Source organism: Tympanuchus pallidicinctus, unplaced genomic scaffold (genome assembly GCF_026119805.1).
Source record: "Tympanuchus pallidicinctus isolate F22 unplaced genomic scaffold, pur_lepc_1.0 scaffold22, whole genome shotgun sequence".
NCBI classification, from domain to species: domain Eukaryota; kingdom Metazoa; phylum Chordata; class Aves; order Galliformes; family Phasianidae; genus Tympanuchus; species Tympanuchus pallidicinctus.
This window is the reverse complement of record NW_026294739.1, coordinates 35,586,783-35,601,326: the sequence shown is the minus strand read 5'-3', so window position 1 is coordinate 35,601,326 and position 14,544 is coordinate 35,586,783. Positions and strand designations below refer to the sequence as shown.

Sequence of the window (14,544 nt, the reverse complement as noted above, 5' to 3'; positions counted from 1 at the left end):
TCACAAACACCTGGCATTTGCTGATAAAGTAATGTTTGTCTTTGCACCACAGCATCTTGGATTTTTTATGGAAATAAGCTATGCAGGCCATATGGAAACAAATTACAAGATATGGCATTTTTTATTATTTCATAAAGCAGTTCAGATATTTACCTTCTGAACAGACTCACACCTAAAAGCTCTGTGATGCGCCCCTCTGCACAGGTACTGAGTTCAGTACACCAGTTATCTCCATCAGAATCACAGAATTTAGACTGGAGAAGACCCTTGGAATAGATCATCAAGTGCAATCACCAACATAACACTTTCAAGTGTTATGTTCAACACCACTAAACCATGTCCCTAAGGACCAGCACCCACATCTCAAACACCTCCAAACATTACCAGAATATCATACACCATTTTTCTCAGCACACACACACTACAGTATATTTCCTTTCTATTCCAAAGAAATCTTGCTTTATGATAGGATATCATTTCATGTTTATTAGCAGCAGGTCAGTTGATCCTTATTCACATTCTCCAATACAAAACTGTTCAGTAGTTCTATGAGCAAGAGTGTACCCAGCTGGGATGATGCCACACCATTCCAATAACCAGACCCATGCTGACATACACAAAGATCTCACTTGAAAGCAAAATAACAAAAAACTGACAAAAACACACCAACATTACTTTGCATTTTCCTAGAATCAGAACTAAACTGCACTTTCTAAAAAAGCTGAAAGAAAAAGCAAAAGAGAAAATTACTCCATTATTCACATATTTACTAGTGCCCTACACTCCTATTTCTCAACATTCAGTCGCATCTTGAGGAATCACTCTAGAATTAGATAAGTCTGCCCAATTAGGGAAAATAATTTGCCACGAAAATGCTATAGAGACAATCCAGAGAAACGCAGACCTGCAAGAAAATTCTTAAAATTCAGCTATAAATCAAGTTGTAAGGAAGATAAAAACAGGAATATTCACATTGTGATTTCTGATGGCACCTCTGTTATTCTCAGAAGGCCATCTATCAATGCGATCACTGGAGAACTGCAGGAAAATAAGTGGAGTTTGGTGAAGTTAGATAAGATAAATCAGAACTAGAATGAAAGATTAAATAGTCACACTGCAAATATAGTATTAAAAACTCTTTAATGAAAGTTAGGCATCACCAAGCATAAAACCCATTCAGGACAACTTTCAGACAGAACAGTATAGTTTTTAATGTATGTTTCACATAGGATGTTATTTTGGGTTGCATCATTCTTGTTCACAAAGAAAAGAATAAAAGAAAAACAAAAACCCATTGGTCCTAGATTTATGAACTGCGGCAAATCCAATGTCTACACAACCTCTACCTGTGAAAAGCAGCAGGTTTTATTGACAGCAAAGCTGTTTATATAGTCATAAAACTTGTCCTTATCCAGTATAGCTTACTTAGATAACATAAGAAGGCATTTTAAACCTTTCCTTCAGTTCAAAGATCTTTTCCAATAACTACAGCCCAACAGAGTAGCAAGGACTTGCTTTTTCTTACCATGGCTTTAAGGAACTGTGAACTGTTAAGGCTCTGTGATAGGACAATGTGTCTGTGTGCTTTCCATATTAATGGCATCACTACAGCCTTCACCTCTCCTCCTTCAGAGCAATCTACCTCATGTATGAAATCATGAGAGAAGTGAATGTACATCAAAATCACGATGAATACATGCGCAGTCAAAACGTTCTCACTGAAGAAATCTCATCAGGCATAGCTTCAGTGCAAAATATATGGCTCCAGAGATGACAGCCTATACTGTGTAAACAACTCAAATTTGATCCAAATTCCACCAAAGATATTGACATCAGCAACTAAGTTACCTGATGAAAAAACACTGTTTTTTCATGCTGTTGCTGCCCATCAAGCAAGGCAGCTGTGAAAATCTTTCAGAAAGTTTCCAAAAGGAAAATCAAGGAAAACTAGAAAGAATCTACATACCCCTGCACAGATTCTTGGAAGGGCTACATCCTCCAGACATCCTAGAAATTCTCTCTCAGAACACAGAAAACACTGAGCTTGTTTTAAGGATACTGTGAATCAATTCTGATCACTACCAAGAATCACACAGATTTGTTTTTGCTCATCCCATTTACATGAATTGAAGAGCTCAGGCAGACGACAGAGTTCTATGCTGATAAGACACCATACACTACTCCAAAAATATATAGAATGATAACATCCATGGGTAATACATTGAAATATTGAGGGTTAACTGAACTATTTAACATAACCTGAACCATCCCCAGCGTGTATTGTGGTGTATAATTATTTAAGTCTGACAATCACCTTTCAACCACGTCCTTTTAAAAACATGATGCCATTAACTTGTTAACCCTCCTCAGAAGACTACTGAAGCTGGAATTATGTTGCAGGTTAAAGAATTATGCAAGAATTACACAAGAAAGCAGATGGATATATATCTGACAAAGAAATAGCATCTAGAATAAGAAATTAAGAAAATGATGATAAGCTAATTTGGAAACTCCATCGAACCCCTACAGCACGCACAACCAGCTGGATTGACCTGCATTGCTTTTATATTGTAATGAAGATTGGTGGGTTGGACTTGATGATCTCTGGAGGTCCCTTCCAACCCCTACAATTCTGTGATTCTGTGAAGATGAAATAAACATGCTGCTTAATTTAATGCACTCTGCAAACAAGCCTAATTTAATATTACTGAAAGAGTAAACATGCTTCTTCCCCCTGAAAAAGCCCTCAGCTGCACAGTGTAGCTCTGCACAATGTCAGGAGAACATGCACATAGAAAGAAATGTCCTTAAAGACAAAATAACTGTGCTGCACATTGCCTTTTTGACACTTACCTTTTATCAAAAATTATCAAAGATTTTTTTCTGCATATCAGCTGCACAACAAGTTGAGTTTTAAATGGTCACTTATCACTGGAATCAATAGTTCTCTTAAATACCATTGTCACATTAAGAATTTTCCTGGAGTCATGCTTGTAAGAACATTTCTCCAAGACTTTAGGTTTACGTACCATTTGTTAATGATAATACATATTAGAAGAAAATTTTATAAAGACCTCTTAAAAGACTCTGCATGTTTTGACATTTTTATATGAGCATGCATTACGAGTAGGGCTTACATTCTTCTATACTGCTTTGTATGCAGTCTGTGTTTGAAAATACTAATTCTAACCTTCCAGGCTCCAATTCAGCAGCTTTTTTTTTTTTTTTTTTAAACATTTCTAGCCACATGACTGTACCTAATGGAACAGAAAAAAAACAGCCTAAAAGTTGGTGGAGTTTTTTTTGTTTCAGTTTTCTTTGTTTTGGTGCTGTTTTTCTTTTTAAGGAAACAACATTCTTCTCTAAGATAACATCATTATATTTTTTTTTAATTAATTTTAACTTCGCTGATGTATACCTCAACATGCCAAGCCATTTTATTGCTATAGTTCATGTTATTTACTAAGGATTTATCCACTCTAAGATAGCCTGGCCTAAGATAGCCTGGCCTCATCATCTAAAAAGCTGGTACCACGACATTTATAACTCTTGCTAAGATGCCCGCTCAGATCTCCTCATTAAACATGTTATTCCTTTAGCTGCCTCTTCAAATCCTCCAGCAATAAGGGCTGCAAATTAAAAAGCAGTTGCAACAAACTGATTTGAAGGTCTGCTTCCACACACACACACAAAAGAAACGACAAAGATGCAAACATTAAATGTATCACATTTGAAGCACTTTACCACGAAAGGATAAAAACCAACCAATAAGAATGCCAGTTTTCATACATCAAATAAACAGCTCAATAAAATTGCAGTCTACTATTACTGATAAAATGCAATTTGCATTAAATTCTTATCCACTAAATATACACTAGCCATGAACTTTTTAAAATGTAGTCAACATGGGCACTACAACAACAGAGCTCAGATGCTTTCTTTGTTCATCTTTCCAACTTCGATTTTTTAATGCCTTAAAGAACCTTGAATGAGACAACTGTAAGTTATGTTAAATGTCCTTTTCCTCAGTATTTCTATCTGCCTAATCTATGCTGTTGTTGCTATAGATGTAAAAGTAGCAGCAAGCAAGCTTAACTACAAAAGTTGTACTCAAAGAAACAAGAAACTTGATAATTAATGTCGTAGCTTTCTGTTTATTCAGATAAGATTAGATACCAGATCTCAGAGCCTGCAAAATTGTCTGAACACTCATATAGCATCACAAGACTCAACAAGAGTCTGAACATCCTCAGCCTGCATTCTTCGTTCTCTCAGCTGTACTTAAATTATACCAACAGCAGATGCAAACACAACGTGAAGATTTCTTCTTCCAAAATAGCTCTCTAACAACTTAAAAGTCTCAATCCTAAAAAGAGTTTCTAGGTTCCATCTAGCACCTTAATCTCAAAGATACAATCTCAAACTTGAACACGTGCTATCTGTGAGTACAACAGTTCTGAATTATCACGCAGTTTAACTGCAATAACATTATTAGAAATGTTCCAGATGAACAGTAATTTGGTAACTTGGAGACGGGGGGTTGTATATGTTCAAATACACCACAAAATACATGAAGTGGGTGGGTTTCTGTAGGTTTTGGTTGTTTTTTGTTTTTGTTTTTTTTTGTCTGTTTTCTTTTTAGTCACAATGCATTTTTTCACATATTAAAATAGACACAGAATTTTATTCACCTTCACTATTAGGTGAAGGTGACCTTAGCCACCCCAACTGCCAATGAGAAAGACATCAATATTTACAAGTGAAAGAATCAATTCAAGCACACAAGTGACACAAAATAGGTGACACTTGCTTAAAATAACTGTCTTTAAGTTTCACTGAAGGGTTAAATGTGCCATTCACAGGCTTTAGAGAAAATATCAAGTTCAAAATATCCAACTAAAAAGAGAATTTCTGTACTGAATTCAACAATAAAAATAACCTGAAGAAAGATACTCTGTTCCTCTCAAGACTATCTGGTAATAGAAACTATCTTGCTAATACACACAAAAGAGCTGAGATCAAACTGATGAACTGATTTACATCTGCCTAACAACTGCAAGATAATTCATCCAAAGCAGCAGCCAAAGGAAAGAGAGAGTCTTGAAATAAGTTTGGAAAGAGGGGTGGTATGAAAATACAGGAGAAAAAAAGAGTTGATATCAAAATAAAGAGGGAGGGGAAAATAGTCAGTATTTCATTTCTCACATTCTATTTGTCCATACTTCTCTTAATAAAACCTGACACCCATGAGTAACAGAGAAGCTGCTTTTATTCTCAGAATCAAGAGTAAGAAGAAAAACAGCAGTGCAGTACTGTGAGCAAGAGCTTCTCCATCAAAGCTATTTTCCATCCAGGGAAACTGACAGCTAATGGAGGTTTCTGGAAGATTACACGGTTCACATCAGATACTAACAATTTTATCTATCTATCATTAAGCACAGCAGACACATCAGATGTTTTCAAATGTACTCCATCCAACATTTGCTTTCAAAATATCAAATGTCACATTTTTTCACTCTGCCATTCAGAAAATCAGTCTCAAACACAATAAAAGCACATTTCCACTCTTTTTCCAGAAGTTCAAAAGCAGTTTCATACTTTCATCATGTTTTCCTCTAGGTTAAAAATCTCTCCACATCTACATCAGAAAAATAACTGTAACACTGCTTTTGCAGTTACCAATTACAAGTACTCCAAATTGCATTTGTGTATATGACAGTTCATCATGATGACAAAGAGCTACTGAAGAAAACATATCAAGATATTAATGAATTATTTCATGAATAAAGAACATATTTTCCTCTTCCTTTATTCCCTCAAAAACAAACCAGACAAAATCTAGGATCAGGAACTCTGCTAAAAGTAACACTTTGAAGTATTAACAACCTGACACCCCAAACTAACCTGTGGGTAACTTAACTGAGGCATGCTTGCCAGCAGCAGCAGAGACAAGAACGTACTGGCTATACAAATGCACCTTGTTCTTAAAAACACACTGCTAACACTGGTGCAGCAAGCACTCCTTAGAATAGGTTAGTTGCTCAAAGATAAACATTCAGAAGCCTGGAAAAGAACAAACATGAAATCTCCTTAGTTTGCTTACAATTTGTGGAAGTATCTTGTATAAACGCATTCCTCAAAAATGATTAAATTCCTGCATTAATTAAAATGATAAGTGCAAAATGAATATTACTTTGAGGTTCATTTCTTGATATCAAAATACTCCCCCACACTACATTTCTTTACAATAATTGCAGGTATCACTAAGCAAACAAAGGCACGGCATTCCAAAGCACCGCTTTCTGCAGCAGGTGTGTAAGGTCCCAGCACCTCACTCCTCCCCATAGACCTAACAGTTGCAGTTCTTTCTTACTTCTTTAAATAACATAGTCATTACATTTTTTAAAATCAATCAATTACTTGAGATAACAGAGTTGGCTTCTATTATATCTGCCATAGTGGATTAAAGCAGTCTTTACCATGCAGTAGGTAACAATTTTATTTTTTGTTTTCAGCAAATAACAATACATCAACATTACAGTTCTCCCCCTTTTATTTCTACGGGTAACAATTTTCCCTTTGTACTTATATTCAGCAATGCTTTCTTACGAGCCACTATGTCATGATGACAAGTATGTCCCCTCCCCTAATGAAAAGATGTGCAATCTGTTGTTCATCCAATCCATTCTGTTTCCAGCAATGACAAAGTACCTACTTTATGTCACATTCCACTGCATAACTAGCAAGAACATACCATTTTAACTGTACGTTTGTATTCTTAGAAGCCTTAAATTAGCACAGTTTTTAATATAACAATAATCCTATTAACATAATTCCCCTGCTTTGGAATGATAACATGCTCAAACAAATTTAAATGGTTTAAATTATAGACTATGTAGACCATTAAAACTATTAAAGACACCACGCTTACTGATCCTTGATCCAAAATTACAGCACACTAGAGTCACCCTTACTGTGGTTTGAATGCAGACCCAAATAACCTGATACAATTATTTTCAATTTGCTGTCTTCCACTACTTTGCAACCTTCATACTATTGCCACAATAATTAATGTTATGCACATGACAACTGAAATTAGAGAACCACAGAGACACTTTCGATTGAGTAAGATGTGTTCTAGACACTTACCATCAAGTTTAACAATTGCAGCATAGTAACAAAATCCTCAGGAACAATAATAATTGATTCAGAGAAAAGTTAGACTAATGAAAACTACTGATGTTGATATTTAACTTAAATGAAACACTTTCAGTTGGGCACTTATGCCCTTTAAACATTTTAGGTTCTTACCTACAAACTTCTAACAAACAAACAAACACAAACATTAGCTCTTTCTCTGAAGAAAGGGATCGTGCAAATAGCATTCCACCACTTCTTTCTTTCAGTTTGCATCTTTATCTACTGTGAGACATAAGCCAGACACACCTATTTCCCCCTTAAACAACAACTTTCTTTACAACACGAAGACGTAGCGCGGGTCCCGCACCCCCACAAAGCTGATGGCCATTGCCTGGGGCCTTGTGAGCCGTTCCCAGCCCCCGGCCCCGCCTGCCTCCAGCCGCCCCTCTTCACCTCATCAGCACCCACCTGACTTCCCCATGCTCCGGGCACCTTCTTAACCGACCAGTGGGGCGAGTTCTTCTCAGGAAAGGTGTGGTTTATCATTCTCTTCTAGGTTGTGAGTTCCTGAAGAAGCTAACTAGAAAAAAGACTGCCTCAAGTTGCTTAGTTGGTTCTACAGCCTTACTCGGAGGTCACTGAGGCAAAGCGCTTTCTTCTCTAACGTGGTTTCCCAAGGCAATCTGAGACAGTAATGCTGTTCTGAAAAAGGGACCGGAGAGGAGAAAGGAAAAAAAAAAGAAAAAAAAAAAAAAAAGGGGGGGGGGGGGGGGAGCCTTCAATATCTCGGGATTGTCACAGTGCTCTGATGGGAGTGGGTGCGAGTGCAGCTCGGCCGCCTCGGCTCTCTCGTCCTTTGAGGAGCGTTCGGAATGGCGGCGGCTCCTTGCGGCTTCCCGTTTCAGGCAGGAGTGGTGGCTGCCGCCGCGTACTGTAAAGCCCTGACGAAGAGGGCAGTTGGAAATGTCAGTACTCTTCAGCTTAGCTCGAGCACCGTCACTTTTGTAGGCGTTTTCCTCGGGTTTCTCGAAGCCGCGGGTCTCGCGGCGCGTGGCAGCGGGCGCGTGCCCTGCTGCTCCTCCGATTTTCCCGCCCACCTCGAGCAGAACCGGTGCTGCAGGGTCTTGTCTGCTAGACTGTTCTTCTATCGTGTTTCTCTTAAAACAAGCACAGTACTCGTTCCGGTGGCGTTTTAGCTTCGTGTTGCTCGACGAAGCGGGCAGTAGTTACGGTTCGGCTGGAGCTTGGAGTTCCGTAGCACTGTGATGGGTGTCTGCTCGCCCAGCTGAAGAGCCGAGCTTGGGCGGTGCAGCCTGAAACAAGTGCCTCCTAAGGTCCTCATACACCAGTGCTGTTCTTTCGTGTGCCTGATGCTGCTCAGAGTTGGTTTTGTAGCTAACCAGTTATGTGCATACGGGGCTCATAATGCCATCTATGGCATTTCACTTTTATTGATTATACGTTGCTTTTTTTTTTTTTTTTTTTTTTTTCCTTTGTTTAGGATACGTGAACGTGTTAAAATATGAGTGGTTGATTTACATAAGGTATTATAAAGAAAGTTGTGGAATCTAGTTGTAATACTTTAGCTGCAAGAAAAGTTACTTTTGCAAGGGAAAGAGTGAGCCTTTTTTGCTTTGCAGTAACTACTGATTCACTTGGTTGTTAAATGATTCTAATAACATAATCTCCTGAGTAGGTAAAAATCTTGACTTTTGCCCTTTTTTTCAAGTTAAGCAAAAGTTCTGTGCTGATAGTCATAATATTGATAAAAAGTAACATAAAAAGTAAATTTGAAGGTTTTATTATTTGTATGTTGGTTTAAATAAAACCACATTAACGTACTTTTCACGTGTTTATCATTACCAGTATACTGATTCATTTGCAGCATTTGAGTAGCACAGTGCACTGACCTTGTCATGGCATCTTACCTCGCAGTTGTACAAACAGAGCTGTACTGTCTATGTTACCACTGCTGGCAAGTCCAGGAGACACCTGTTCAGCTGGATGACTTCTGAAAGACTGCTCCAACACCCTTGACTTGTCATGTTGTGGTTGGCAAACGTGCCACTTTCCTTCTGAGCTGAATTATGGCTAGATGTTGTCTATAATAATTTGAGAAGTTTTATGCTTAATAGCTAGTGATCAGTGCATGCATATACTGCCCATGACGGTTGTCTTGGGAGAGGATAAGAGAAAGGCACAGAGTCCGCAAGCCCTTGCACATCCCCATTTGTTTAAATCCAGCAGGTTCTGCAAGAGGGGTGGAATTTAACTGAAGAATATTGTGGCAAGCACTGATGAGATGAGAAGGCACGACAGCCATGGGGAGATCAATGGTAGCTGCTTAAGGTAACTTAGGTAGCACAGTTTTTATGTCCTTTCAAGTGAGTTTGTGTGGGAGAGACCTTCATTTTAGAAGTTATTGCTTCTTAAAGTAAATGATTTCTTCTGGAGGTTTTGTTTTCTTTGCTTGTTTCTTTCCCATTACAGGAAGTTCAAGAAGCTTTAGAAAGTAGAATAACCATTATGGAAGATACGTTCCTCCAATTGTATTTTCTGTGACTTATTCATACTGTGTAGACAAATGCACAAAATATTCTAGCTTTTATTCTTAAATAGTTGTCATAGTAATCTCTGAGGAACTGGATTAATACTAAGAGAGTGAAGTAAACAAGTGAAGATAGAGAATCTGGAACTGTTAAACTAACTTTCTCAATAAATAGTGGAAAAAATCTAATTCCCTTACATAAGAATACTACTTTGCTTCAACTAGTGTCTTCAACTCAGATGAAATAAATGTGGGCTGTGGCAATGTTTGAAACAAGCATATATCTTGATTAATTGCTGAGAAGATGCAAACCTTGAGGAAGAGCGTTCTTCAAAGCGAATAGCTTTTTCTTCTCTAGTATTAGTAATTTATTTCTTTGGCCAGCATAATTTCAAAGAAAAAAAAAGAAGTGTTTTCTCTTTCATTTGCAGGTTCTTAACTTTTACTTGCAGTTTGATTTATTCTTACCTACTTGCTGTTCTGGGCTCCTTATCTTCTGTACTGTCCTTTTTGTGTGTGTGTGGAATCTTGTATTTTAAAAAGGCGTAAAGCTTTTTCTGACAATTTTTGGATGAATGCTTCTATGCAGAGGGGAATTGAACGAGATTCAAAGAGCAGGTTCTGAATTTGTTTTTTGCTTAGGTGAGCAGTTGTAGTAGTAGAAAGTGCTATTGGCTGTCTAGGGTAGATAATGGAAGAACACTTCTGAATTTGCTAAACTTCAAATATCTAATTCATTTGAGGAGGACCTCATTATGTTTTCCCAGGGTGATTCAAGTCATTTGGATAAAAAGTATGCCTGCTGTGCTTTAGATTATGTTGGAGGAACTCTTCAATTGAGAAAGAGGTTTTAAATTCAAGACCTACCACTCAGAGTCTGTGATGCATGTCTCAACTTAAGATAACAAAACCAACTTTTTCCAGGCAAATTCCATTTAAATAATTAGCAATTCAAAGTTGAGAATATTATTGTAGGCTGGAAAGTCAGTATAATTCTTATGTCAAGTATTTGTGAATGCTTACAGAAAAATAATTTAGAATTATTTGATGGTGCATGCCACGTAGCCTAGGAAGTATTAATCTGTATAAAATCCTGTAATGATATTGCAAGGAGACTGAAATACTTTAGACTTTTTTTCTCTGTAGAAGAGATCTTGTTTGGTAGTCAGATGGTATATAAATAATATAGCAATTGTTGATCAAATCTTTAAAGGGAAGCATGAATACTCTCTAGAACATACAGATAAAGAATAAGTTTTAGTGTCAGTGCACAGAAGTACATTCTGATGCATTTGCTTACATGTAAACAGTTTATTTTTTCCCCTTAAGCTGTCTTAGTAGAGTAATAGCCTTTAGAATTAAGCATAGAAATGGCCTGAAAAGAAAGCAGTAAAATTGGGTCTGCAGAATGTGGATTCTGTCACCTCTGCTGGAATGTGCTTCCACCCACTGCACCACTGTGCTCACACCACTGTTTGGTCTCCATACAGATTCAGCAAGTGTCAGTGAATGTCTGTGGGTGTGAGCTTTTCATCATGGAGGAATTCAGTGAGACACCTTTGCTTCCAGCACACTTTGATGTCAGATGCCGTTTTGTCAGACTGCTGCCATCTGTTGCACATCAACAAAACACAATGGAATATTGGTGAGAAAGTTCAGCTTTTACTGCCATACCACCACCATTCAATTCTGAAATTGTGGGCTAACATAATAAAACAGGAAGCTGCTGCCAATGTAGAATGAATAGCTCAGATAATGCATAATAAAAACAAAGAAAATAGAATTCTAGGAAGAGCTGTAGTGGCTGTGGAATCATTGTGTAGAACATAGCAAGTTAGTAACGTTTTTTGAAGGTTATAGTGGCTGTGTTTCAGATCTATTCACAGCACTTGTTTCATTTTCTGGGAATATTTTTTTCTTTCTCCAGCATAGGGTGCTTATTCAATTCCTCTTATTTCCATTGTTCTCATCTGTATTTCTGTGATGAACATTAGTTTTTACAATACCTGCAAGTGTTTGACTTAGGGAATCAAAGAAGAGCTCTAGGTAGAAAATGAGCTTTAGGCACGATGAAAGCACTGAAGTTAAAGAAGAGATCTGATGAAGTTTGATGTGCAGCTCAAAGCTCTGCCTCTATACATGTCCAGAACTGCTTTTGGCATTACGGGCCTCCTGGTGCATATCTCACTTCTAAGCTTGATAAGTATCATTATAGTGGCCATTTCCCTACCTCAATCTAATGCATATGATCATTAAGTGCTACAGAGCACACTGAAGTCATGCCGACAGGAGTGAGGCTATACACAAAACCCAGAAGTATTCTTAATACAAAATCCCACTGCTGTCTCTGATTAAGTCCCAGCGTTTGTCTAGAGAGCAAAAAATCAGACCTCTTCTGTCAGTCGAGTTTTAAAATCTCATTTTTTGTTTAATGTTTCAGATTGCTCTGAACAGGATAGAGCAATCTTTTTTATTTAAAAGCACCAAGATGTCTCTGCAATATGATAATGATGAGAACTTGATAAAAGTTTTTTTTATAACACAGAAAATGTTAGATAAAATAGATAAAACTTTTTCAAAATCCAATTGCTACAGCATATACGTGGAGAGAAAAACCTTTTTTACAAGGTAATAACAGAACTAGAAAATGCTTCTCCAGGCCAGAGCTGCGTGACAGCTCCCAAGAAAAAGCGGAAGCAACCTAAAGCTGATTCTGAATGTGAGATACCCTCTCATTGACTCCAAACTTTACTGATACTCATGGTATGTATAAAGTAATTCAGATACCATACTATTGCTAGTAGTACAATAGCTGAAGTGGTTTGTCAAGATCTCAGTAAGTAATGCTTCTGTGCATAGTGTAATTTTTAACTGTATAATGCAGTCCAATGTAATTTTAAATTACTTTGTTTGCCACACAAGCTAAGTGTTTGGTACAAAATAATGCTATTAGGAATAAAAAAGTAAAATTGTGAAGGAAATGTTCCCTTTCTGGATATTAGCTTAAATCATTTAAGCACTTCTGCAATATAATTTGTATTGGTTTTGTGACCTTCAGCTTTTCTGTCACGCATTTAAACTCTATTCATAATAGTATAATGATGGTGTGCTATCCCTGAGCACCTCAGTGCTTAGTGAACATTTTTGTGAACAATGACTGCCAGAAAGCATGAGATGACTATGGAGAAAAATGACTCTAGGAAAAGTTCCAAAAGTTCCTATTGCATCTATTAGAGGGAGGTAAGAGCTTGCCTTTGCTGTATAGTTTTGCTGTGCATTTCTATTTTCTATCAGTAGCACTCTTTCAAGGGAAGCAGTGTATATCTGAACCAGCCTTTACTGGTCATTCTGCTACAATGTACTTCTATGGAGTTGTTTGGGATGCTGCCAAAAATGTAAGAATTCTTTACTGCTTTTATAGACTATGGTAACACAATACTCAAAACAACACAGTTGATGAAACTAAATACATGTGGTGATCTGGATAATAGAAGTCTGAATCACTGTTGGAAATGGTAGGTCTAAAATAACTTTTATTGTCTTATTATTTTTTCCCCTCAGTGACATTTGTTTAATTGGCATTAAAGGTTTAGCAAGTAGTATTCTGTCATTCCAACTATTCTTTCCTGGTTTAAACTGGAGGCCAAGCTCAGCTGGTAGATTGGATTTTTGGGCTTGAAATTTTTCCCCTTTCTATTGCCACTGCCATACAAATAATCCTGTTTGATTTGTTTATTCTATGCTGTTTTCTGATACTCTGTCATGAAAAGAAATACTACTGCGAAGTACGAGTCAAAGATTTGTGCTTTCATGTCATAAAGAGCAAATGAGTTCTGACAACATCTGGAAGTGGTATGCCAAGAACAGCTAAGCTACCAGGCAGAGATGCCAGGTGCACTTTCCTGTCTCATATAACCATGGATTTCTTGATGGGTCCCTGATTGTTGTATCGTATGGGTTGATATCAGAATATCTTTGAGAACTAAGCATTGTAACATCTATGTTCAGCAGATCTGAGTGTTGAACAGTCACTGTGATCTGCTGATACATTCTACTCAATGAATCTATTTGTTTCGTGCCTTTTTAGATATGCAAGGGGAGTTTTGGAGAACACTGCCAAGCAAAAACTTATCAAGGCTTTCCATATAAAGAGGAGCCCAAAAGAGTAAGATGAAATATTGCTATATGATACATTGAGGATGACAGAGTTTTATGGTTCATATCAAGAATAAGAAAAACATGACAGCAACTAAACATAAAAAGCTGATCTCAGATGACTGGCTGCAGTTTTAAATGAAACATACTGAGACATATCAGTGCAAAAGAATGGATGGCAAGGCCGTTGAACTTCTATCGTGTATACGAAGTTGAATTAAGTACTGTTCCTCAGTTTGAGTCCTACAAAATGTTCTATGTTGATACATTCAGAATGTCAAACATTTTCAAATAATATTTGGGTAAATGTATCTCAAAATTGTGGAGAAAGAACACTTGCAATTTTTTAATGTAATAGTATGCTTGCAAGTTGCTTCATCTTCAAAATGCTACGTTCTCCTTCAGTTTCTACCCATGTTTTTCTTTTTATTTTGTGGTATCTGACTTTCATTACTATTCTTTTTTAACTTGTTTCCTATTAAAGTGTTTGCTTTTATTTGGTGCATTTCTGAATTGTTCATGAAGATTCTCCTGAGCAATTATGTCACACTATATACTTCCAAGGAAGAGGTTTAGCACACAGCATAAGCCAGTGTTCTCCCCTTTCTCTTCTCTTCCTTTGGCTGCTACATTTTATCGGTCTTTCTGGCAGTTTCTCAGTTGGACAATCCAAACAAACAGGGCCGGGTCATTGCTACAAG

At 37.3% G+C, this 14,544-nt stretch overlaps 1 long non-coding RNA gene across 3 annotated transcripts; it reads left to right on the top strand.

Moving 5' to 3' along the window:
• Window positions 1–7,558: 7,558 nt before the first annotated feature.
• Window positions 7,559–14,282, top strand: LOC128081898 (uncharacterized). 3 transcript variants are annotated; one of them, XR_008207453.1, is made up of 4 exons: window positions 7,559–7,672; window positions 9,388–9,489; window positions 11,179–11,333; window positions 13,776–14,282. It is a non-coding gene; the product is annotated as an uncharacterized LOC128081898 (long non-coding RNA). The 3 variants fall into 3 exon arrangements; XR_008207452.1 differs by having other exon boundaries at window positions 7,669–7,831; XR_008207451.1 differs by having other exon boundaries at window positions 7,669–7,831; window positions 9,385–9,489.
• The last annotated feature ends 262 nt before the right edge of the window (window positions 14,283–14,544 follow it).